Raw genomic sequence first — 26,439 nt, forward strand, 5'->3', positions numbered from 1 at the left:
CTGGCTGGAACCGGCTGGTCAGGTCACCGGGGTCCTCTTTCTGCAGCCCATTGTCCTCCCACTGGCCAGAACCGGTTGTGTCTCCTGGGCTGGGGTCCCGAGTCCCTCTCTGGTCCTCTGTAACAACAAACTCCCTCTCCCCTCACCTCGTTAAACCAGTAACACCCAGGGACATTGAGTCCCACCCCCTGTGCATGCAAACCCTGGAAAAGACAGAAAACCCCAAGAAACCCCCCCCCACTTCGTCACACAGAGCACCAGACACCCTGTGGTTCGGGCGCGCACTGAGAGCATGCTGGTGCACAAGGAAGCTACTAACATCCAAGGTCTGAATTATTCATAAGAGAGACTGGACTTGATCCAAGTCTAGTTATGCAGCTTCTAGCACCAAAGGAGAGGTAGGACCCCCAGCCATGGGAAGGCTTGTTGTCCTTACATGGCCCCACTCACCACAGTATCTAAGCACCTGAGAACCTTCCAGTGGCACACACTGCGAGGTGGGGCAGGGCGACCATCCCCACGGTGCAGATGGGAGATATGAAGCACAGCAGAACCAAGTGGCTTACGCTGGGTCACAAGGGAAGCCTGTAGCAGAGCAGGGAGCTGAACAGGGAGTGTCCCCGTGCTATGGAGAGGCCCTAAGCACTGGCCCATCCTTCCACACATCAAAACACAGCTGTGGCTATCCACAGATGATCTTACTGATCCATGTGCAGACAGGCACAAGGCACAGAAGAAGGATCCTAGTAAAAAGGAGCCCTGCAAGGCCTGCATGAAGGGTGTCATGCTGTCTGGTGCAGTTCACAGCTGTGAGTGCCTGCCTCCCGGCAGATTGTCACAAAACAGGGCAGACATCCCAAGCTGGCGGCATGTTCTATTCTTAGATTTCACCTAAACAGTAACAAATGTGAACTCCTGGTCACTATCCCAGTCTTACCATGAAGTCACAGACAGTCTCCTTAGGCCCTCCAGCCTATCCTGCCATCCAGACAAACTGAACTTTGTGAGAAAAGCCTCAGATCACACCTCATCAGGTTGCTCTCAGTCCCAAAGGACCAGTTGCTTACCACGGATCAGTTAGTACTCCAGACCTTACACCAAAGGCAGCCAATTGTATAGTTAACTAACTATAGGTTTATTAGCTGAGAAAAAAGAACGAGAATTATTGAGCAGTTAAAGCAGGTAAAATATAACAACAGGTGCATCACAGTTTGGAATTCCAAGTGGTGGCAGTGATTAATAAATTGCTAGTTTCTCAGGAGTCTTTTCCAGAGCTACCCAGAATAATACTGGGGATCTACATGTTCTCATTCAGTTATTTTGCCCTGTTAGAATTCAAGCAGTCCAGAGATAAAGGATCTTTCTTTGAATTCATATTAATAGTGTCTTTATGCAGAAAGAAAACTGGCAGTGTCTGTACCCCTGTGGGTTTTTTCTTTGATGACTGATACTGAGGAATGCACTAAGAGTCCTTGACCTGGATCATCACACACAATGGCCACTTGTTTTGAAAGTATCATTTTCTGTTAAAGACCTTAAGTCCTTTCATTTCACAAGCTTTCTTTGGTGGGCAATTTAGGTACAGAGTTATACACAAATGTAAATGTTTGCTGTTGCATTATAATAGGACAAGATAAGTGAGAACAATTCAAGTAATGATATATATGTTTTCATAAAGTTTAAACATCTGAATGCACACTTATACATTAACAATCGCCTTGATCTACACTAACACAGGTGAATTGGCCTGTGGCCTGGGACTTTTCTGGTTTGCCAGCGTCACAAAGGGTAGGAGCAGAGTACCAGGACTGGTCAGAATATGTTTTTTTTCCACATGGAAAATTTAAACTTGTCATTGAAAAAACAGAATTTGACATTTTTGATGGGCCCTGCACAGCATGGTATCTAGGACATTAATGATCAGCAGCAACGCGGGGATATGACACAGACTTTACAAGTGTGTTACACATGCAGATTCAGAGGCCTTGTCCTTAATTGTACCATGGTTGGTTACAACTTTGTTAGTCACATTGAACAATCTGAAACACAGAACACGGTCACTACCCCGATATCCCCTGCTCCCAAGAGAAAACACCAGGCCCGGCCTTTGGCCTTGCAATGCACTATCGCACTCTTCACCCTGGTCATCTTGTTGATCCACAGCTGCCAAGTCTCCTCTTGCCCGATACACAAGAAATCCCTGCACTGAACCCCCGGCAAACACTCTCACCCTGGAATGGCATCATCCCAACCTGGGCTGGTTTGTTCCACCCACTCAGCCACCCCCCCAAGTGGGTAAAAAGTTCACCCAACTCCTGAGAACGCAGGTGCTGACTGGGGCCCACAATGGCCCTATTGGATTTACTGCAACAGGGGGGATGGTGTAATTAGCTGGTGGTTCTTTCCTTTCCCCTCTCATGCAGCTGCTCTGCTAATCTGTTTTATCCCCTAGCCCTTCCGCTGGCAGCCACGCTACCGTGACAGATACAGCCATAACAGTAAGCTGTCAGGAGGGAGCTCTGGAGTGCTGGCTGTGACCAAACCTTCCCAGTTTGAGCTGTCTCTCTTCACGGCCCTTGTTCTCTTTGGCCTGGTCTACACTACGCGTTTAAATCGAATTTAGCAGCTTTAAACTGATTTAACCCTGCACCCATCCACACAACGAGGCCCTTTATATCGATATAAAGGGCTCTTTAAACCGGTTTATGTACTCCTCCCCGACGAGGGGAGTAGCGCTGAAATCGGTATTGCCATGTCGGATTAGGGTTAGTGTGGCTGCAAATCGACGGTATTGGCCTCTGGCCGGTATCCCACAGTGCACCATTGTGACCGCTCTGGAAAGCAATCTGAACTTGGATGCACTGGCCAGATAGACAGGAAAAGCCCTGTGAACTTTTGAATTTCATTTCCTGTTTGCCCACCGTGGAGCGCTGATCAGCATGGATGGCGATGCAGTCCCAAATCCAAAAAGAGCTCCAGCATGGACCGTACGGGAGATACTGGATCTGATCGCTGTATGGGGAGACAAATCTGTTCTATCAGAGCTCCGTTACAGAAGACAAAATGACAAAGCATTTGATAAAAATCTCCAGGCTATGATAGACAGAGGCCACAGCACAGTGCTGCGTGACAAGCGTAATGGAAAGCCAAAGAATGAAATGGACGCTCATGGAGGGAGGGAGGGGGTACTGAGGACTCCAGCTATCCCACAGTCCCGCAGTCTCTGCAAAGCATTTGCATTCTTGGCTGAGCTCCCAATGCCTGAAGGGTCGAAAACATTTTCCCGGGTGTTTCAGGGTGTATGTCGTCAATTTACACCCTTCCTCCCCTCCTTGAAAGAAAAGGGAAAAAAAACATTTCTCGCCTTTTTTCAATGTCACCCTATGTCTACTGCATGCTGCCGGTAAACGGGGTGCTGCAGCGCTGAACACCACCATCCCCTTCCTGGTGGATAGCAATCATATTGTACTGTCTGCCACCGTCATCATCAGCCCGTGAGTGCTCCTGGCTGGCCTCATTGAGGTCGGCTGGGGGCACCTGGATAAAAATGGGAATGACTCCCGGTCATTCCCGGCAGATGGTACTGAATGGCTGGTAACCGTCCTCATCATAGCAAGTGGAGGCTGAGCTCTATCAGCCCCCCGTTTCATGTCTAAAGAAAAGATTCTGGACTATCATAGCAGCTGGAGGCTGCCTCCCCCTCATTTTATCTCACTAAAAAGTCAGTGTTTCTTATTCCTGCATTCTTTATTACTTCATCACTCAATTGGGGGGACACTGTCACAGTAGCCCAGGAGGGTTGGGGGAGGAGGGAAGCAACGGGTGGGGTTGTTGCAGGAGTACCCACTTGAATGGCATGCAGCTTATCATTTCTGCAGGATCTCTGGGGCTCTGACATGGAGCAGCTGTGCTCTCAGGTTCTCTAGTACACTTGCCCCATATTCTAGGCAGGACTGACTCTATTTTTAGACAAAACATAAAGAAGGGAATGACTCAAGGAGTCATTCCCATTTTTGTCCATGCACCCCCGGCCGACCTCAGCGAGGCCAGCCAGGCGCACCCATGATAGCAGCACATGGTACAGAACGACTGATAACCGTCATCTCATTGCCAATTTACAATGGCATGGCAGACGGTGCAATAGGGATGGTAACCGTCTGCTACCTTGCAAAGGCAAATGAATACTGCTGTGTAGCACTGCAGTACCGCGTCTGTCAGCAGCATCCAGTATACATACGGTGACAGTGACAAAAGGCTAAATGGGCTTCATGGTTGCCATGCTATGGCGTCTGCTAGGGCAATCCAGGGAAAAAGGGCGCGAAATGATTGTCTGCCGTTGCTTTCACGGAGGAAGGATTGAGTGACAACATTTACCCAGAATCACCCGCGACACTGTTTTGGCCCTATCATGCATTGGGATCTCAACCCAGAATTCCAATGGGCAGGGGAGACTGTGGGAACTATGGGATAGCTACCCACAGTGCAACACTCCGGAAATCGATGCTAGCCTTGGTACATGGATGCACATTGCCGAATTAATGTGCTTAGTGTGGCCGCGTGCACTCGACTTTATACAATCTGTTTTACAAAACTGCTATATGTAAAATCAGAATAATCCCATAGTGTAGACATACCCTGAGTTGTTGTGTTAATTCGAGTGCTCCTGGTGAACGCTGTGTGCTCTCCTCACATTCTGGCTCCTCACATGGGTTTAACCGAAATAAATCTCTCTCAGTGGCCAGCTCGTTCCAGCCCCGTTCCAGACCCACAAGCTGTTGTGAAACAGAGGAGGGGTTTAAGGCAAGGTAGAGATGGGGACTCAGGATTTTCCCAGGCTGTGGTGGGGTTTGTAATGACCCTAACGTTATCAGAAGAGAGTTTCCTGCATGGCAAACCACCAGTGAGTTCGGGGACAGGAAGGCAGCAGAGATCCTGCCCATTAGCACATTCCAACAGATGCAGAACCATCATATGGAATCAAAAACAGCTGCCAAATAATCCAAGAGTGTCCCAAGCTGAGTATATGCAACCTGCAACACTGAAGGATGCCCCGGAGGGTTAGCTAGGCATGCAGTGCACTGGGGAGGGCTTTGTTCTGCAGGAACAGGACAAGAGGCTGAAGCAGAAATGAAACATGGGAAACCAAAGGCCAACTCACACAATATTTGGTGTTTTTCTTAAAACTCCAGCTTCTGGAGTCATGTGATTCTAGGAGAAACTAAGCTTTCATTTTAATAAAAATAATATTTCTAGCCCTTGTGATTGTGAATGAAAGCTCAAAAATATTACATGAATGTGAAAAGGCCCAAAGAAACAGAAGGAAAAGAAAAGGCACCCAACAGTTATTATTTTTTAGAAATCTCATGATGTTTTGGGCTGGTGACTCGTGATTTTGGAATACTTGGGGTTGGGATACTGAAAATCATGGAGTGTACACGAGGAACGAGCTCATCCTGTGTCCCCTCTCCCCAGGCAAAATGTACCACAAGGGCTGTCTGCAGTGTAGCCATGTTGGTCATGGGCTATTAGAGAGACAAGTGGGTGCGGGAATAGCTTCTATTGAACCAATTTCTATTGGTGAAAGAGACAAGCTTTCAAGCTCCACAGAGCTCTTCTTCAGGTCCTTAGGTCCAGGGCCCTCCTTAGCCATAGGCAGAATAGGCAGCAGCCTAGGGCACCACTAGGTCTGGGGGCACCGCTCTGCCGGGAGCCCAGACAGATGGGAAGCAGTGGAGCATGTAAGAGCAGGGCTGCTGGGTCCTAGAAAGAGCACAATGCTGCACAGTCTGAGGGAGGGGATTGGCTGTTGGGGTCTCTGGGAAGGGGAGGGGGTAGGGGTTGGAGAAGGAGCTCACCTGTGAGTGTGACTCTTTACCCCCAGCTGAGGTGAGGTGAGGCAGACTCTGTGGCTCTGGAACCAGTATCCTTTGTTGTCCCCCATAACATCCATTCTTCTCCCCCCCACCCGTCCCATGGAGCACCCCCTCCTTTCTCCCTCCTCCCCAGGAGCATCCCTTTCTCTCTTCTCCCTCCCCTCCATCAGGGCTGGGTTGGGTGAGGTGCTGGGGGTAGGTGGGGGGAGGCTGGCTGGCTGCCTGCTGAGAAATGAAAGTGAAAGTAACTCACTTCCTCGGCAGGCAGCCAAGATTGGAATGTCACACAGGGCTGGGTTGGGGTTAGCCAGATGTGTGAAAAATCAGGACAGGGGGTTGGGGTAGGGTGAGCAGATATCCCTATTTTATAGGGACAGTCCCAATTTTGGGGTCTTTTTCTTATATAGGCTCCTTTTATCCCCACCCCCACCCCTTGTCCTGATTTTTCACACTTACTGTCTGGTCACTCTTGGTGGGGGTAATTGGTGCCTATATAAGACAAAGCCCCAAATATCGGGACTGGCCCTATAAAATCAGGACATCTGGATCTGGTCACCCTAGCTGGGGAGCACCTCTCCCCCAGGCTGGCAGCTGCCAGCGATCCATCTCATCTGGGGGGAGCTGCACAGGGCAGGATGAGCTGCTGTGGCTCCATGGGTGACCTGTCTGAGATCAGATGCTGTGCTAACTTCACCATGATCCGTAAGGCTGGTGGTGGTGCCTATTAGCGTGTGATTGGACCTCAGGGTTTGTTGCTGCTGTTGCCACTCTGCACCCCAAGAGCTGGATTTTGGGGTCTATTGCAGCTGTTTGACCAGCAGGCTGGGGGGGTGAGCCAAGCATGAAAGCAGTACTGTGTTGACATTTAGATTGTCATTTAACAACTTTGTTTGCCAAAAATTCTTGCTAACAATCCTGAATCCAATGTCAATATTTTTTTTTAAAATCAATATCTTAGCCAAAAAGAAAAAATTAAGTTGTTGACAATTATTAGTGACAGGTTTGGTTTGAGGCAGGGAGTGGGCCAGTTTTCATCTGGGGTTCCGGCTGCTGCCCTATTGCCAGCTGGGATACTGGCTGCCGGCCCCACTCAGCACCTGCTGCTGGCCTGGGGACCCCCAAGGAACCCCAGGCTAGCAGCGGGCTGAGCAGGCCAGCTGAACCACTCAACCTGCTGTCAGCCTGGGGTTCCATTCACTCAGCCGGCAGCGGGCTGAGCGGGTGGTGGCGGGCTGAGCAGGGCCGGTGGGGGGTTGAGTGGCTCAGTCTGCTGCCAGTCTGGGGTGCCAGCAGCACTCCGCCTACTGCTACTCCGGGGTTCCGGCTGCCGGCCCCTTGCCAGTCAGGATCCCAGCCGCTGGCCCCACTCTCCCTCTTGCCAGCCTGGGTGAGCAGAATCCCAGGCTGGTAGCAGGCTGAGGGAGGTTAGCGGCCGGGATCCTGGCTGGCAGGAGTTGGTAGTCAGAACCCCAGACCAGCAGCGGGCTGAGCAGGGCGTGGGATCCTTGTCTAGGGTTCCAGCCACCAGCCCCACTCAGCTCGCTGCCGGTGGGGTTTCATTTACTCAGCTGGCAGTGGCCTAAGCAGGACCGGTGGCCAGGACTTTGCCACTTGTATTCTACTGAGTGTACATTCTACTTCTAATTCTAATTCTACTTCTACATTCTACTGAGTGTACATTCTAATGAGTGTACATTCTAATGAGTGTACATTGCCACTCGTATTCTACTGACAATTCCTGTAACAGTAGCATCAGGAGAACGGAGTTTCTCAAAACTAAAGCTCATTAAAAACTATCTCCGCTCTACAATGAGTCAGGAACGCTTAACTGGTCTTGCTATTTTTGCAATCAAACAAGACACGACTTTGTCTTTGTCATATGATGACATTATTACTGATTTTGCAGCCAAAAAAGCCAGAACGATTGCTTTTAATTAAAAACAAATCTTTGTTTCAATACCTCTTCACATCAATTTCCAATAACATTTTGACAAATTAAAAAAATTATATTATTTGCATCATTCTGTCAAATCAGAATTTTTTCTATAGTGCTACTTCTTTAGTGCTAGTGCATCAGCATTACAGTGTGCTTCATTACGTTAAACTGGTTTTAATAACATGAGTGTGGCAAGTTTTCCAGTACTGTATGCTTATATTTGTTTGCTAAGAGCAGATCAGGCACAGGGGCACCAGTTTAATAATCTCGCCTAGGGCACCATAAATCCTAAGGACGGCCCTGCTTAGGTCACCCGGAGCTTGCAAGCTAGTTTCTTTCATCAATAGAAGGTGCTGGATAAAAGACATTACCTCGCCCACTGTGTCTCTTCCACAAGGCCTGGGCAGTTCAGAGACAGGAAGTGAATAGCCAGCCAACAACAATGTGCTGAGGCTAATAAAAAACAGCCTTTAAAGCCTGGAGCTTCACAGCTCAGAAGACCCTGGGGAAGGGAACATTCAGGGTGAAGATAAGAAAGTAGCTCCTGGCAGGGAGAGGTATCAGATGGGGGAATCCCTCCCCAGGGAAAAGAGGGAGGTGTCAAAACTGGACACAACACTCAGCAACGTGGTGTCGGGACCTTAGCCCCAGGGAGATGGAGCAGCAGGTCTGATAGGCCTTGTCTGTCCATCTCGAGTAGGATTCCAGGGCCCCTCTGAGGCAGTTCAGAGTGAAGGAGCTAGGGAGCTGGGATGGCCATGTGAGCTTGAGAATTAGCACACAGTGTTGACAGTCTTTCCTGGGCTTGCACAAGCATTGAGGGAGTGTCTAACATCTTGCCAGCCAAGGCGTGAACCCTGTCACAGCAAGGGCTAAGCGATTGGTCTATCGCTTTTGGGCTCTATGGCACAGCACGCCCGTTGTAAGGCAGTGTTTCCCTCTGATGTTTTACAGGCAAGCTTTTCCCCAAGGCTTCAGCGTGTTTATGACAAATCAATGGCAAAAAGTCGCCCGGGCCAAAGGAGCTAGTGGAGCAACACTGACTTTGGGGCTGGAGACTGGCCAAAGTAACGCCCTGGACTTGAAAAGCACAGAAGGCATTTTTCTCAGCTCTGCTCCCTCCAAACTCTTGATAAGGCTGAAATGAAACGTTGCCCAAACAAATGAGAAGCCGCCAACCTTTCCCTTTTGTTGATTGGGTAACTCGCCAAGTGGGCTAAATATTGACTGAGATAAAAGGCTGCCCTCACTCCACTGTGCCAGCAGGAAATGTCACCTGCATCAGTGGGAACTGGAGGGAAGGTAACAAAGGGACACGGGTGTTCAGCATAGGCACCATATTTCCCTATGCTGAATATGGGACACCTGGGAAAACTACTCGCATTCAAGTGAGTTCAGCAGCAATCAATCAGAACGATGCAGTACAAACGTTCAAATTAACATCAAGCTGACTGAGCCCCTGTTAAAAAGAAATACTGCTTTAGGGTTCACACAGGGAGGGGTGACACATCACCCCTACCCCCCACGCACACACACACATGGGGAGAGGTAACACACACACACACTCCCGTACACCTCTCTCACATGGGGTGATCAACTGACCTGACCCTTCCCTCCTGGTGCTGTCTGCCCTCCATGCCTGGCTGGGCCCCCGTGACGGACCTGCCTCTCCCAGTACCTGGCATCACGTCTTGCCAAGACAATATGTTGGGGGGCACACAGGGTCACATGCCCCCCCCCCAATTTCTGCCAGGGTTCACACCAGAATGTGGCTGTGGGAAGGGACGGGAGCTGCTTCAGCTGCAGGGGGTGGGGGAGGGATGACCTAGCCCATGTCTTTGCAGAGCTCATCTCTTCTTCTGCGCCCCTCTCCCTCTCACCCCCTATGGCTGGGAGCTGCTTGTCTCTTCCTGTCCACACAGTGTCAAAAGGCAGTTAACCCTCCAGGCTGCTGCTGGCCACCCACCTAACTCAGCTGCCTCCTGTCCCACCTGTCCCTTCCACCCCCATGGCTACAGCATGGGCAGGAAGGGGTTAAGCTGTAAGGACGCATTGTGCACCAGGGCCCAGGGACTGCAGGGGCTTGAGCGAACTGGCCAGAGAGGTGGCTCAGCAGGGGAGGGTGCCTAGGGGCCAGAGCAGCCCCACACTCCCTGGAGGCAGGACCTAGGGCGGAGGGTGGATGAAGAAGGTGCTAAACCTCTGCCCTGGGGGCTGCTGTGGAGCCTGCAGGTTTGGGGCGTGAACAGGCTGAAAAATAGCTTCCCCCTGCACCCCTACCCCACACACATACTGCCGCCACTCCAGAGCTTAGCTGAGGGGCAGAGAGGCTTCCCAGTGCCAGTGCTGCATGGGGCTTCAGCACATGCAGGGCTCGGCTCCTCTGGGCCAGCACCCTGGGCCAGCGGGTCTTGGGCTTTCCAGGGATGCCAGCCCAGCCAGAGGCAGTGGGGGAAGGAAGGAGCCTGCCAGCCAGGCTCTGGGTGAGCTGAGCGCACCGACCAGGGGCTGGTTCTCTGCAGAGCACTGGGAGTGGGACATGCCCCGCTGGGGGGATACGGAGGAGCAACGTGGCTGGGGAGGGTGAAGGGGCAAAGCAGGGAGAGGACAGCGAGAGGGGGAGCACGTAAAGGGCTGATGGGAGGGCAGCAGAGGCGACATGTAACCAGCCGCCGCCTGGCACCTGCCTGCACTGACCAGTCACCACAGCTCTCAATGCAGCCAGTGCCGGCAGAAAATGGGATGTGGGGCAGGACCCTGCTGGTCGAGAGCCAGCACACAGCGGGGGCTGCACTGACGGACCAGCAGAGGAGTGGACAGCTCTGCGCGCTGCATCTTTGCCCTGCCACCAGCCTTGCACACCCAACCCCATCGTCAACCACTGGACCCCCCCCGACTCACCACTGGTGGGAGGGTGACTGATGAGCAGGGATCTGGCCAGCAGCAGGACCCATCAGTACTGATATGGGGGAGACAAAAAATATGGGACAATTTGCCCGTTTTTAATAAAAAGCTGGGACACCTGCAGGAAGGCTTAAATCCAGGACTGTTCCTTTAAAAACGGGACATCTGGTCACCCTACTTCCTCAGCTGTGTTAGGGACTGATGAATTTCATGGTGGGAGCATTCTGAAGATAGGGGAATATGGGCTGTTTGCAGAAAGTTTGTCCAAATAACTCTAGGGAAATGAGAGGGTGCTTAGACTCCCCCTCCAGCCCTGGTACCAACACCAGTATAAGGAGCAGTCCCACTGTCTCTGTCTGCTCTAGATTCCGGCAAATGCGGTGGTAACGCCCTGTTTAGACTGAGCATGTGAAAGCACAGAAATCAGGTGGTTCCCACAGTGAGACTAACTGGGCCACACCGCACACATTTGTTTAGTGCTTGGTGGGGATAGTGACTCATGTCAGCATTTTCGGGGGTGTTCCCCTATAGTGGGAGAGGAATGGGGGAGGGTCAGTTTATAGTAGCTCCATCACCTCGGCAGTTTATAGTAGCTCCATCGCCTCGGCACTTGGACTTCTAACCCAGAGGAAAGAGCTATTCTCAAAAACCCAGACACAAGAGCAAGATCCCCAGCCCAGCTCGCTGTAGTTAAACTGATCTCAGAGTCCTGGCTGAACAGCTCTTACCCTGAGCCTTGGCAATCCTGAAATGGGGGGTCCAGTGGGCGGCTGGAGGGAGCAGGATCCAGGGGAGAGGGTCCCTGTCACTGTTACAGGGCTAGCTGCACCTCTCTGGGCTCTCTGGATTCACCCCCTCAGGTCTCAGGTCTCCTGCCTTCCCTTCTCAGGGTGGACTCCTACGATTCTCCCACTCTTAAACCAGGCTCTGGGCATCAACCATGCTTATCCATCAGCTCCTTCAGGGTTTGGTACTTGCAGTTCTTCTTCAGAGTCTGCGACCAAAGCACTGCTTTGACCCACAACCATCTTTTGAAACCAAAGCGTTGTTTGTTTAACCACAGGAACTCTGCATAGCATGAGACAAAAAGGTTTTAAAACAACAAAAGGTCTGCAGGCATGTCTATCTTCCCTGGAAGTCTGCGTTCTATCCTTACCCTAGCCCAGCCTACTCAAGTGTGCATTCTCCCTTCCCCTAAACCGCTTTGGGGAGCTCAGCTGGTGTTGGAGATAGAACTTCAAAGCATGTGGCTTTTGCATTGTCTGGCTCTCCAAAGCCATTGTCCTCTTTTCTTCCTACATGCAACCACCAGCCTCTTCTTGAATTAGCCCCACCTTTTCCTACAGCAATCAGGGCAGAGAGTATTCATTGCAGGCAGCCCCAGATCCCGCACAGAATGCCCTAGAGATCTCAGCCTCTGAGACATGAATCCAGACTGACCCAGTAGTCCACAACTTCCACAACAGGACACAGGAGAGAGGCAATCTCAGAGGGACCATGGCCAACCCCAGCAACTTACCATCAGCTTCCCACTTTCCTTCTTTCCAAGGGCGGCTGCCCTGCTCTGGGCCACCAGCTCCTTCCAGCTGACTCTGTAAAGGTCAAAGAGGGGTGGGAGGAATCCTTCAGCTCACAGTAATGCCTGCCCGTGGGGAGCTGTCTCTGAAAAGCTTCCTGTCTGAGTTCAGGCCCGTCTGATTCTCTTGCCCTTGTGGTGTTTTGCTCGGGGAGGCAGGACTGGTCTCCTTGCTCCCTATTTCACTGCCATGGCCAATAGCTCCTGTGACTCTTCTGCCTTCCCCACAGCCTGCCACGTTCCACTCTCAGGCCCCAGAGATCTGTGGTTTCACTCGGGCCTTGTCTACACTGCCACTTTACAGTGCTGCAACTTTCTCGCTCAGGGGTGTGAAAAAACACTGGTAGCTACTCCCTTCGTGAGGATGGGTTTTTTACAGTGCTGGGAGAACTCTCCCAGCTCTCTGCCATGACTACACAGCCACATGAAAGCGCTACATTGCTAGTGAAGACATACCCTCCGTCTGTGGGAAACAAGCTTAGAATTTGCACAGACCATCTCGTGCTGAATTGGGAGGAGTGAAGAGAAGTATCCAGCAGCTACCCCAAAGAGCACTGGCATGGCCAATCCTCTCCCAGCCTCAAGCTGCCGAGACAAGGCCAGAGCTGCCCTCCTGGGCAGGTACTGTCGTCAGAGCACCGTTACCTTGCTGGGAGAATAACGGCTTGATAAAAAAGAAACTTGGTGTCTGTCCGAATGTTGTGATCTTCAAAAACTTGTTCTGTAAATGAGAAAAAGCTACACTGGCACAGCTCAGGTGATGCTGAATTTCTGCATCAATATCTGCCTTGGATGAAAGATGACTTCCGAGGTAGAGGAAATGATCGACATTAAAATGGAGCGAAGTCCTACGTGATGGTTCCCTGCATTTTGAACTTGCTCACTGACAAGCTGAAGAGGATAAGAGGCATAGGAGGAAGGAGAAACTGGTTCCCAGTCATGGTCATCAGCCTCCTGCTGAGCCTGAAAACATCTGCCCTCATTGTAATAGAACTTGTGGTTCAAGGATTGGCCTTATTAGCCACCTGAGGACTCATAACTCCCATGGAAGATGATCATACTTGGTAACGAGTGTTCTCCCATCATCATTACCTTGCTGCTTGCTTTGCTCCCTTTCCCAGTTATTAATGGAGACGAGACCAGACCTACCAGCTGGCCCTTGCCAGGGCTGGCCCTGCCCCCACGACCTCCCTCAGCACCCTGCTCTGTCTGTGAAAGCCTCACAAAGGAGGCCAGACTGCGCTCGGGCTTGGCCCACCTTCATGGGACGCCTCAGCCCAAGCACAGCACCTGTCATCGTCCCACTGACTCCTCTGGAGTTACGCCAGCCGAGGAGCTGGCCCAGGCTAAGCTTTGTACAGTATCTGTCCAGACAGGGAGTGTCTCGTCCTGGGGCTTTGGTGGGGAGAGAGTGACATGTACTCAGCCAGCTGACACTGGTGCTTGTGTGAGGTCAGGGGTGAAGCCAAACATCGAAACATCACAGCCAGCATTTTTGGGGGGAGGGGTAGGTACAGGGCTAGGGCTGGTGTATGAGACACTAGGGGGGTGGGTAGGGACAGTTGGGGGGCTGGTGTATGGGGCACTGTGTGGGGGTTGGGGCAGTTGTGGGATGGTGTATGGGGCACTGTGTGAGGGTTGGGGCAGTTGGGCTGGTTGGTGTGTGGGACACTGTGTGGGGGTTGGGGCAGTTGGGCTGGCTGGTGTATGGGGACTGTGGGGGGTTGGGGCAGTTAGAAGGATAGTGAATGGGACACTGTGGGGGCTGGGACACTTGGGGGGCTTGTGTGTGGGACACTGTGTGGGGGTTGGGGCAGTTGGGATGGTTGATGTGTGGGACACTGTGTGGGGGTTGGGGCAGTTGGGGGAAAGGTGTATGGGGCAGTGTGGGGGGGTTGGGGCAGTTGGGGGAATGGTGTATGGGGCAGTGTGGGGGGGTTGGGGCAGTTGGGGGAATGGTGTATGGGGCACTGTGTGGGGGTTGGGGCAGTTGGGGGAAAGGTGTATGGGGCAGTGTGGGGGGGTTGGGGCAGTTGGGGGAATGGTGTATGGGGCATTGTGTGGGGGTTAGGACAGTTGGGATGGTTGATGTGTGGGACACTGTGTGGGGGTTGGGGCAGTTGGGGGAAAGGTGTATGGGGCAGTGTGGGGGGGTTGGGGCAGTTGGGGGAATGGTGTATGGGGCATTGTGTGGGGGTTGGGGCAGTTGGGGGAATGGTGTATGGGGCACTGTGTGGGGGTTGGGGCAGTTGGGGGAATGGTGTATGGGGCACTGTGTGGGGGTTGGGGCAGTTGGGGGGATGGTGTGTGGGGCACTGTGTGGGGGTTGGGACAGTTGGGGGGATGGTGTGTGGGGCACTGTGTGGGGGTTGGGGCAGTTGGGGGGATGGTGTGTGGGGCACTGTGTGGGGGTTGGGACAGTTGGGGGGATGGTGTGTGGGGCACTGTGGGGGGTCATTTACATTGCTCTGCAGCTGGTGTTACAATCCCCTGAGGGGAGGGATTCGAGGCTGGATGCTGGAGCTCAGGAAACAAACGTCCCATCCGTCCCCGGCCCAAGCCTGCGGACACAAACGTGCAGGAGGACACCCTGCCCAGGGCTTACCTCTGAGCAGCTCAGCAGGGGACCAGCAGCCCTCCTCTCCCCCCCTCCGCTGCTTGGCTTGGTTTATTTATTTAGGTGTACAGGCATACGCAGTGCTTTCGCACCAGGGGATGGGGGCAGGCACAGAACATAGGGCCCGACTCTCCCCTCCTCACACGTGTGGCCATTCACATCTGTGTGCAGTGAGTGTGAAACGTAACCACAGCCGAATGACAGCATTTTATACACTCTTTATACAGTCAGTAGGATGCGAGGAGCCGGGCAGTGGAGACCCAGTCCCCAAAGAGCTGACAGGCTGGAGGCCCTGGCGGGTGCAGTGCAGCATAAACAATCCCTCATTAGCTCCGACTGCCAGGCAACGACTCAGAGAAGATATCAGACCTCTTTCCAGGTGCGCCTTGAATAAACACAGCGCTGTGCCTGGCTCTCTCCTTTGGCTGAGAGAACCAGGTCATCTGTCAGGGAACTGGTACCAGCTCCCTGATTGTTGGGCAGGCCTGTTCTCCTGGGCTCTTCTAACGCCCATCAGCAGTGTGTGCAAACACAGTGGAGGCCGCAATGTTCTTTATGTGTCAGTGGGGGTAGAACCTGGCCTGTAGAACATTTATTTTGCAGGAAGGAAGGAACCAACCCAGCTTGACTCCCAGGTCCCAGACTGAGTGCAAAGCTGCTGGTGCATTTATGTGCAAATTACTGAAAATCAGTAAACATGGAAGTAATGATGCCATCATTACAGAGCCACTCTTAAGATGTCTTTTACCCCAGGACAATTTTAAAACAGTTCAGCGTTCGAAAGTCAACCAGCACTAACTGTCCTGAAGAGTTAGACTGAAATACCATTTCTTAAATAACCAAAATACCTGTGTTTAGAAATAACATTGGGAGCTCTAAGTCTATGGCATGGGTTGATGGGGGGATTTGTGCTGCAGGGCACCACTTGTGACTTTTTCCAGACTGTGATCTCATGTTACAATACAAGGGAGCTTTGGGACCCTCCTCCCATCCAGCCATAATGAAAGAGAGGGAGGTCCTGATCCTCTCTGGAGGTCTCAGGCCCCTGCTTGGGAACTGTCTAGCCTACATCTCTATAGAGTCCTTAGAGTTCTGGAGGCCTCTGACCCTGAAGACCCTGCCAAGTGCAGCCTAGAGTGTCTCCTCAGCTCTCCAAATGAGAAGACTTGTGCTGTTGGTCAAGAGCAGGGCCGGCTCTAGGTTTTTTGCCACCTCAAGAGCAAAAAAAAAAAAAAAAAAAACCCTCCAGGAGCGCAACTGCCAAAGGTGGCTGGAATGCCACCCCTGAAATTGTGCAGCACGTGCTTGGTTTGCTGGTGCCTAGAGCTGGCCCTGTTCAGGAGCAATGGAAAATGCAGATAAAAGTGTGAGTCTCCCCCACGCAGGCAGAGTGGGAGACTGGACTGTCCTTCCGGAGACAGGAATGTCTAGTGTCCCTCCCAGACCAGCCTCCGGTCTACAAATATCCTTCCCCTTGCTTTGAAAGGCTGCACTGATCCCAGGGGAGAGGTTCCTTTGGCTCCGGTACTTTAACACACTGATATATCCAGTTCCCACTCACTCATTCAAATATTAAACTGTTCCCCAAAGTATCACAAACAATGTTAATGCTGAATCTGCCTTGATTAACCCACAACTTAGTGGCCACACAGGATCCTGTCACCAACAGCATGAGAAAAGGCAGACCTAGTGTAACCCCTGGTGAGTTGTTAGCAGGGCTTCTCTGTGCCTGTCCAGAGAGGAGAGCAGCAGGCAGAGCACTGTCTAGGGAACGCTAGCAGCTTGTGCTTTTAGCTGTGGTGGTTCCCGGGTCCATCCATGATGTGTTGGCCAAGATGGCAGCTGTCACATGAGCATGACAGCAGCAATTCAAATGTACCTTAAACAATAGCTTAACCTAGTACAGTGCTTTACCTCCATTGATTGCAAAGGAAGTATCATTACCCTCATTTTACAGATGGGGAAACTTAGGCACAGAGCAGTGAAGTGTTTTGCCCAAGGTCACTAGTCCCAGCTAGCACTCCTGACTGCCACGGTAGTGCCATATCCAGTGGGTTACATTGCCTGCCTTGTGGGAGCCCTTCTAATTATGCACAGATCTCTGGGCTCTGTTTACAATGGGTATGTTCATAAGCAGGTATGCCTCAGACAATAGGATGAGTCTATTCTTGTCATTTGGAATTTTGTAAATAATTTTCTTAATTAATGCTCATACTAGTTACTGCCTGCTCTGTAATGTACATATTGTTTAACTCGACCATCAAATGTTAATCAGCCTTTGTAACTGTTCATTCTGTGTCAATATACATTTAGGAAAAATTAAAGAGAAATAGAATTTAGGACTAAAGAACACAGAGAGATGGTTTCTATTACTGGCCCTCCCAATTTCCTCACTTCTTTGAAATGAGCAATTTAAGAGTAGATGCAAAACTGGTAACTTCGTCAGTGTAATACTAGTGAGAGTCACCAGATGGCTCTATCTCAGATGGTCTTGCTTATTTATAGGCTTTAAAACGTCCAGTAATGCTGCTCTGTCCGCACTAATGCAGTTCTTTGGAGAAGCACAGCACACCGCCAGCAAAGTCTGTTCTGGCTTCAACTGTCTCTCTAATTAAAATCATTCTTAGGTACAGAGCTGCTGCAAAAACAGTGCACAGGGCCAGGACATTACAGCTTGGTTTGGACTTCTGTTTTCATGCTCCTTCATCCTAACAATGACAATTCACTCAAAGGATCAAAAAGTCTTTGAGAAACAAGAGTTCTGCCCTTCAGCAGCCACCCATGGTCCTCCACATACCCCCACTGGCTATCTGGGGGGCCCCATGCCTCTACCTGAAGCTGTGGCTCTGTCCCTATACCGTTGCCCTGTACCTCCTTAGGGTAGGGGCAGGTTGCAGAGTTAAGCTGAACTGGGCCCTTTCTACCTCTTGCAAGCTATTGTTTCAGGCTGTCAGCAGACTCAGGCAGGTATCAATTATACTCAGTTTAGGCTTTTCTTTGTATCCATGAGGAGGATTAGAAGTATAAAGCTGAGATTCTGATCTCATTGTGTGACTCCAGGAGCCACATTTGTAGGCATGGGCTAATAGCGTCTACTCTTTAATCGAATCCTGCTACCATGTGCCACACTGGAAGCAAAAGACCCAAGAATGAGACTCCCGCACCGATGAGAATGGGCACTTTCCATTAAAAGAACATCTTTAAATAGGGATGAAAGGGAGCCAAAAGTACAACTGGGTTCAAAAGAGAACAAGGTAAGTTCATGGAGGACAGGTCCATCAATGGCTATTAGTCAAGATGATCCAGGACTCAACCCCATGCTCTGAGCAACCCTAAACCCCTGCCTGCCAGAAGCTGGGAGGCTAAGACAGAGGTGGGTGCTCCAGCTTCCCTGTTCTGTGCACTCCTCCTGAATCTGGTACTGGTGTCTGCCAGAGACAGGATACTGGGTTAAGTGGACCATTGGTCTGACCCAGTGTGGCCGCTCTTATGTTCATAGCTACACTTGGGCTTTTGCCAGCACAATTATGTTGGGGGGGGGGTCTCTTCCCCTCACCCCCCCCCCCCATAACCACGCTGGCACCACTCTTAAACGTAGACAAGGCCTCAGTAAGAATCATTGGGTGGTGTCCTGAAGCCTGCTGTGTCCCTGCAGCGCCTGGCGCAGTGAGGGCCTGATCTCACAGGGTCCCCTGGGGGGTCACCCTCATGCAAATAACAAAGACCAGTGCGCTGTAAAGTCCCTGCGCCCAGAGCCGACGCGCTAGGGTTACACTGCTGGCTGGCTGGGGCAAGGCCGGCCTGGTTCATACAGCGCCTAGCACCGGCGGGTCCCGGCCCCGCGCTGGGCGCTGCTGTAATGCGAACAAAGTCCTCCCCCCACCCGCCGCTGCCAAGCCAGGCGGTAGCTTGCGTGGGCTCCCCGGCGCTGCAGGGGTCGCGGCGGCTCTGCCCTGGCGGCGTGGCCGAGCCGGCTGCAGGGACCTGCCCCGGAGAGAGCCCGGCTCCGCGGCCAGTCCGAGCGCATTCCGGGCAGGCAGCGCCCCCGGGCGGGTTCGGGTCCGGGTCCCACCCCTGGCGCGCAATTGGCCATATGTGCGCGGGGGAACTGCTGCGCCGGCCGAGCCGCAGCCAGTGTCGCGGGCGCTGCGCTGGGCGCACCGGGCCGGACGCGAGGCGGCAGCTGCAGGTCAGGAGGGGTTTTCTGGGCGGCGCGGAGAGCCGGGGCTCGGGGCAGCTCGGCGCTGCGTTGCGGGGTCCCCGGGCTGCTGGGCGCGGCTCTGGCAGCCGGCGAGCCCCGCGCCGAGCCCAGCCCCGCTTGCACAGGTGCAGCGGGAGGCCGGGGACCCGCCGGTGCCTGACTTCGGGGAAAGTCCCGAGGCGGAGCAGGGCCGGGCGCAGCCCCATGCGCTGCCCGCTGGGCTCTGCTCCCCTTGCAGCGCCGCGGGCTGGTGCCCCACGTGGGTCCGTGTCTGATGCGTGGACGGGCCCGGGAGGGGAGGGCCCGGAGCCTGTCCCCCGGGCTCCGCGCTCAGACACGGGGGGCTCAGTGGCCCCCTCTTGGGGCTGCCCTGACTGGCTCGCTTAGACGCGTGAAAGGGGCTTTCCCGGGGGCTGCTCTGGTGAGCGCTGCGGTGGTGTCGTCCCTTGGCCGGGGGCTGGGGCAGAGCCCTGGCTCCATCCCCAAACCTCAGCTCGTGAGAGGAGCCAGGGGCTGGAGGTTCCCCCTCAGGGGAACAACTTGATGGTGGGGGGGTGAGAGCCATTGAACCAAACTGTAAATCTTTTATAGAATAGAAACTACTCCAAGCCCTCCCCCTGCACCCTAGTTCCAGGGCCTGTGTTCCTCCTTCCTTCACTTTGCTTGGACTGGCTCAGTAATGCTCTCCACAGAGCGGGTGGTCCCCAAAGTGCAGTCAGCTCTGCTAATGGGGAGCTCCCATCCCTGGCCATGGCTGTATGGAGTGGGGCAGAGATGAGATCCTGTCTCACACCCAATTCAGGAGGTAGCTCGTTTATGTCCCTAGCGCTTTCACACCACAGTGATGGGCACTTTTGAAATGCAGCAAGGTGGACAGACAGACAGATAGGTTCTGTCCAGGTTTCAGGTGACTGACTTTCCTATGGTACCTGGTACAGAAGTGGCTAGCTGTCCCTGCGTGAAGTACGGGTGTCAATGAAATACTTTCTCAGGCATCATATCTATCTATGGTCCATATAGAAATGCCCTCCCTGCCCTGGGCCAGTGACTTTGTTAGACACCTATCGGTTTACTGCGAGAAGGATCCTGTCAGTTGGAGCTCACTCGGGGGTTTGGCAGCTCTGAGTGGTTTCGCAGAGAAAGGTGGGACGTGATCCAGTGGCTGCAAGTTGAGGCTAGCAAAGTCAAACTGGAAATAAACTGCACATTTTTAATGGGGAGAGTAATTAACCACTGGAACAATGTACCAGGGGCTGTGGTGGATTCTCCATCAGTGACAGTTTTCAAATCAAGAGTGGGCATTATTCGAAAAGTTCGGAGTCAGTATTAGGAATTATTTGGGGGAAGTTCTGTGGCCTGCGCTATACACGCAGCCGGACTAGAGAATCACAGTCATCTCTTCAGGGCTTAGGATCGATGAATCTGTAAGTGTGGGAATCTGGCTAGGAGACCTGATCCCCAGCTTCCCGTAACTGCCTAGGTTCCTGCAGCTACAGTGTGAGCCTCCTGCTGCTCTGTCCTTTCTTGTCTGTCTAATGCAAATGATACCAGGAAAACGGATTATTTGCAGAGGCTGGTGATTTTGTGTCCACTGTTATTAAGCAGTAATAAAAGGAACAAAGTGGAGACGGTTAGGGTAAGAATCTGTTCTTCTCCAGTTTTCTGGAAGACCATTTAAAAAGATTACAGTGACGCAGCCCTAGCGTAAGGGAATGTCTGCTGTGAATGCCTACCCCAGGAAGCGGGAGAGCTTTCCTTAGTGAACCCAAATGCCAGGCTTGTTAGGGGCCATATCCTCAGTGGGTGTAACTCACTGGCGCTCTATTGAAGCTAAAGGAGCTATGCTGATTTACACTGTAAATGCTGTGTTTAAGGAAACGTATGTGGATTCCAAGAGGCAGAGGAATGGAACAGGCCAGACCCACTTTGGGAGTGAATCTCTTGAGCTCCCGCAAGGTATCTGGGTTGCACCCAAATTGCTCTGCTTTTCTGTATTGATTTTATCCCCTAAAGAGGAGAGAGTTGTTACGGGCTTAATGGCCTCCGCTGTTGTGGCTGAGCCTGAATTCTGCAGGGTGGACAGGCCTCCATTTCCCCTGTACTAACGCTGCAATCCTGTTGATTACCTTGTCCTGCCATGTGGGTCGTGACGGGCCTCTGTGTCCCGCTGAACCACCTCAGATTAGCTTTCCCAGGATAATTGCTCTCCCTGGAGATACGCCAGCTGCCGTAAGTGCATACACGTGCCAGCGATGCCGTTATTAGCCAGAACGTGCACAGCACCGGAGCTGTGCAAGGCATTGTACGGATGGTTATATGAAAGGTACCTGTGAGGATCCCTTCATCGATGCCATACACAAGGCCTCAGATATTGCAGTGGTGGGGCCCATGTCAGTGACTGCACAGTTCATTGGGCTAAGCCCTTCGTGCTAATGAGGATACAGGTGGGGAGGGTGCACAACGGAGCAAAGGAGAGATTCTCTCACAGAGGCAGGAGAGGTTAGCTAAGGTTCTCCCAGAGCTTTGGAAATGTGCTCAGTTATACGGGGAGAGAACAAGGGCTTTTATTGTTGCCTGCAGTAGGTTTATTGCTGAAGCACAAACATGTTGTCTCAGACCGTGAAACAGTAGTTAATTTGCCCCACCCTTTCACAAGACTCCTAGCCCAGCCACAGTATCAATTCATAGCCATTGGGCCTGATTCTGAACCCCTTGCCCCCGTTTGACACCGGTCGGACTCCACTGTTCTCAATGGGGCTACTCCTGATTCCCCCCAGGGTTAGTGAGTTCTGACTCAAATCTGGTTGTATGCAGTATAATTTAGCAGCAGGGCACTGGTTACAAGGTCCAGCAATGCCATTCAGGGCTGCTGGAAACGCGTGGCTGTGGGGTTCCCTGGCACACTCTTTCCAGTGTCTGATGAAAAGCTGCGGCCTAGGAACTTGTTAGAACTTGCACAGTTGTTCCTGGTAGTAGAGTTAAATTATGTGGGTATTTAACACAGTTGTAAAGTCTGATGACCGTTCATACCCAAGGGAAAGAAAAAGGAAAATGAAAACATGGCTGAGTTTAGAGTTTATACTGTGTATACAGGCATAGAGACACTACATGTGCAAGGAGGCACAAACGTGCATGTGTGTCAACCCAGTGTGGGTATGTAAACATACCTGCATGCCTACAAAGGAAGTGTGCGCACATGCAAATATATTTGTGAACCAGTGTAGTAAGAATTGTGAGCACATCTTTTATACGTGTGCCCTGCTGCACTGAGGCGTTCTCAGATGAATACAGATGCACATACATGTGTCCACACTTACAAACATGCAGATTTGCACAGATTGTGTGCGCACATTCTGACTCGTGTAATGTAAATCACGAGTTATCCTGGCTGAAAGTGTGTGTTTACTCTTTGTAAAATGTAAGTGTTTCATCCACGGACACCTGACTCCCTCGTTGGTCTCAAGTAGCCTGGGTCACCTGCTGCAGGCCCGTTCTCTAGTCTTCTGTCAGTGGGAGATGGTCAATGTGCTTTTGCAGCTGGATTGATTCAGGTTCAAGCCATTGTCTATATTGTTATATGTAGATTCCAGAAATTGACAGGAACCTGCAGAGAGAGGAATGGATGGATGTCCCGTTTTACTGGAGCACGTGCATACATCAAACTAAGTAACTAGAAATGTTGGACCAGATCCAAGCTGGTGTAATCAGCATGCCATTTACACCAGCTGAAGATCTGGCCCAGGTGTCGCAAACTCAGGATGTTCCAACAGCCCCTTTGCAGCAATGCATTTTTTGCATTAGTATAGACAGGACCACTGTTCTGCAGAAGGAAGAGGGTTAGATTGTGATGATGATAACTCCATAAATCATTACTCCACCCTGGAATTAGATGACTGAGGATATTCAAGCTTGCCTTCTTCCCTCCAGTCCTGACTTCAATGGGTCAGACCAACTACACCCCTTCCGGTGTGGCTCTGGCTCCTGAATGAACTTTGGAATAGTTGAGAACCTTAACAAAGATGCCTGGGATGTATATCCCTGGGTTGTCTTGGAGACAACATGTGGGCATCTCAGACCACACTTACTGTCCTGCTGTCAGTCAGACAAGGCAGGGAGCATTCACCTGCAGATGGATATGTGGTGCGTCAGGTTCACTGATGGCTCCTGGAGAAGAGGTGAGATGTCAGATGCATGGAGAAGACCACATGTGGAACCAGCCTCTAAGATGGAACAAGAAACTACTGACAAATGAGCTTGCAACTTCAGCACCGGGTCCAATGCTACAACAGCTAACAAGGCAATTGCTCAGGGAGGCATTCGGGTCAGAGGTCTAGGTCTAGGCATGACAGAAGGACCTTTCTGCTGTGTACCCAGCATGAGGGGCAGAATGGTACTGCCCAGCGTGGTTACTGCTCTCCAGTGGAGTACAATGAATTCTATGGTGAGGGACACATGAGATGTTTCCAGATGACATCATGGGCCTCCAGGTCTGGGAAGTTCACTTTTAAGCCCCCAACTAATTGCAGGCGGAAACAACCTTTACACACTTGGGCCCAGTATTCCCAAGAGTGACCACTGCTTTGGGCTGCCTAACCATGGAACTGTGCAGACACGAGTGAGCGAGCTTCTGGATAGCGATTTGATTTGAAGGGCACACTGGAAGAGGTCCAGTGGGATGCATGTTTACAGCCAATGGAAGGGGAAGTTGATGGCAGGAGAACACTAGGATCGTCTTGGGTGGAGGATGTGGTATCCTGGGAGCGTCAAAAGGACCATTCATCCCCAGAGATTTGCAGAGAATAGTATAGAGCTGGCTACTTTGGTTGCAAATCTCCCAGTATTGGAGAGGCCACATGAGACGAATCTTAGACACCGAGCGCCCAGATGGCAGCCGGCATTACAGGTGCCGTCCCTTCTGAAAAGCAGACCTGAGCGAGCTGTGCAGCCAGCCCATCTATCCTGCTCCGAGCTTCTCCTGCTGTTTTCGCCTGGCTGGGGCCTGGCGTTCCCAGCCTTGCTTTGGCAGCTCTTGGGGAGGATTTCTGTCCACTCTCTGGAGAGGAAGCAGCCTGCTTGCTCAGAGGTTTCCCTTTAACTCTGGAACAGCCTCAGCGCTGGGTCTTCAGAGCTTATCTCCATGACCCAGCTCAAAGGGAAATGTGCTTTGCAAAGATAAATCAGCCTGGAGCTGCTCTGGGCACTGTCCCCCTCACACTCTTGATGACCTCAATGATTTGGCAGTGCATGTGGATCAACTGGAGCCACAGTCTCGGTCACTTATCCCACTTGAAATCGCCTAGAAAAGTGTTCCCGGGTTCCCAGGAGCAGACTGTGCTGCAGCTGTGGGGAGCAGACATCAGACTGACCTCTTTGGAAAGTGGCTTAAAGGAATGTGAAGCTTTTAAAACAGCCACATAGCCCCACATCCCCATCTGATAACACACTCCGGACTCCCCCACAAAACACACAGAGCCTAGCCAGACTCTCCGCAGGCTGGAAAGCCAGAAAATTCAGAGTTAAGTTTCCATGCAGTGTTCAAGCTATCACAGTACGACTGATCCCAAATGGTCAAGAACCAGGAGTCAGGCCCTCCAATAAGAGATTGGGTTTGACATCATGAGATTTTTAAATATTTTTTTCTTTTTAGCTTTCTGAGCTTTTAGGTTGCACTGTCCAGGGTCATGTGCCCAGCTTTTCTCCACAGCCAGGAGGGCTAGAAATGTTTTTCATAAATATAAGCTGAGGTTTGCCCGTATTCACCTGGCTCCAGGAGCTGGGGCTTCACCCCGATATCACCGCACTCATGATAAAATTGAGAGAGTTGGCAGCACTGCAGTCCATTTCTTCTAGACAGAAGGTGTGGTAGGGGCCAGTATTCCAGGGCCTTGGCCCTCAGCTGACAACAGTAAATCTTTTCAGTCAGGAATTTGAACAGAGACTCCGAGAACGACAATGGGTGGCTTTGTGCAGCCAAGGTTTGGACCTGGCAAGAAACCAATACAAACCAGTGGGGCAGGAGGTGGGCAGGTGTCAGCTCACAGTTTCTAGGAATGATCCCTGCTTAGGTCATTGTTCTGCTCCTGGAGTTAAGGCTTTTACTGCCATCCCCTGGATGGGACTGGTACATCTCACCACACGTCGTTATGAGTAATGGCCAGTCTTTTCCTTGCAGCCCCCACTTAGGAGCCAGCACCATCTCGGATAGCAACATGGCTGCATTTCAGGGCAGGCTCGGTGCTTCATGTACAGTAACAGGCGATCACGGGACGTTCTAAGTGCTTTGGAATCCTTGAGTATGAGACTATGTCAGGGCAGAGAGCTAGAGACCAGGCAAGGCAGATGCTGGGGGAGCGGGAGTGGAGAAGGTCTCATTGAGGTCAGTGCCTTCCACATGTAGCTTGATTCGCAGCTGTGCAAATGGCCACGGGATTCTCCTTATCCTCAAGTGTCTGCAGCAAAGCTGCTCGCTGCCCTGTCAATTCACGCACATGCTCTCACCTCCTCCAACTCCCTCTTCTCTGCCCGGTGCTCTTCTCCTGGGACTCTCCCCTGCTTCCCCCTCAGAAGGTCTGCACCTGGGCTAGGGGCCTGCAAGGTGTCCTAGCATGGCTCCCCATTTATTTCTGTCCCTTGGGCAAGGGCTGCTCCCCCATCACCCCAGCTGGCCACAGAACCTCTCCAGCTGCAGACTTGCCATGTGCTGATGACAGGGTCGGCTCTAGGTTTTTTGCTGCCCCAAGCAAAAAATGTTTTGGCTGCCCCCTCCTCCCCCAGACAAGAGCTCCCCCTCTTGCCCACCAGTGCCCCCCTACTCACACCCCCTGCTGCCCCAGCACTGGGCTCCCCCCCAAACGTGGGATCTGCTACCAGCACACTGCAGCCGAGCCCTGGCCCAGCTGCGAATCTGTCCCCATGCGGGTGGAACTGCTGGGCAGTGTGGAGTGGGAGTACTTCCAGGTGGTGGCGTGGCTGCGTGGCGGTGCAGAGAACACGGCCCCCTCTGTGGGCTTCGCGGCGCTGCTGGTGACCGAGGTGGATCAGTTCGTGCTCACCGCCCTCATCCCCAACATGCTGGCGGCCGAGGACCTGGAGAGCCCCCCGGACCTGCTGCTCTCCAGCCTCACGGTGCCCTGGCCCAGCCCCAGTGGGAGGGAAGGCGAGGATCTCCGGCTGCGGGGCTACCTGCTTAGCACCGACAAGCCCAGCCGGCTGCTCACTTCTTCACACGCTCCGGGAGCCCCTCTCACCGCCACCGCAGCCGGGGCTCGGCTCCAGGGGACCCCGTTTCCCTCCCTTCCCGGCTCCTCACACACTCTGGGCAGGGCCGCCCAG

The 26,439-nt window shown here is 52.3% G+C and overlaps 2 protein-coding genes and 1 long non-coding RNA gene across 8 annotated transcripts in view; 2 read left to right on the plus strand and 1 right to left on the minus strand.

Annotated features, from left to right (window-relative positions):
• The window catches only part of LOC127040025 (potassium voltage-gated channel subfamily V member 2-like), a 346,324-nt gene that overhangs the window by 242,291 nt on the left and 77,594 nt on the right, over positions 1 to 26,439 (plus strand). The gene's annotated exons all lie outside the window — the stretch shown is intronic.
• On the minus strand, positions 1,112 to 5,941 carry LOC127040093 (uncharacterized). 2 transcript variants are annotated; one of them, XR_007771361.1, is made up of 3 exons: positions 5,856 to 5,941; positions 4,635 to 4,772; positions 1,112 to 3,012 (listed from the first exon to the last, which is right to left on the minus strand). It is a non-coding gene; the product is annotated as an uncharacterized LOC127040093 (long non-coding RNA). The 2 variants fall into 2 exon arrangements; XR_007771360.1 differs by lacking the exon at positions 5,856 to 5,941 and having other exon boundaries at positions 4,635 to 4,954.
• The window catches only part of KANK3 (KN motif and ankyrin repeat domains 3), a 47,108-nt gene continuing 39,696 nt past the window's right edge, over positions 19,028 to 26,439 (plus strand). For 3 of the 4 annotated variants that reach the window (XM_050933699.1, XM_050933703.1, XM_050933701.1), the window contains exon 1: positions 19,052 to 19,095. The gene's annotated coding sequence lies outside the window, so the exon portion shown is untranslated. Of the gene's footprint in view, positions 19,096 to 26,439 lie in introns of all 4 variants that reach the window. The other variant, XM_050933700.1, reaches the window with a different exon arrangement.

This window comes from Gopherus flavomarginatus, chromosome 24 (genome assembly GCF_025201925.1).
Source record: "Gopherus flavomarginatus isolate rGopFla2 chromosome 24, rGopFla2.mat.asm, whole genome shotgun sequence".
NCBI classification, from domain to species: domain Eukaryota; kingdom Metazoa; phylum Chordata; order Testudines; family Testudinidae; genus Gopherus; species Gopherus flavomarginatus.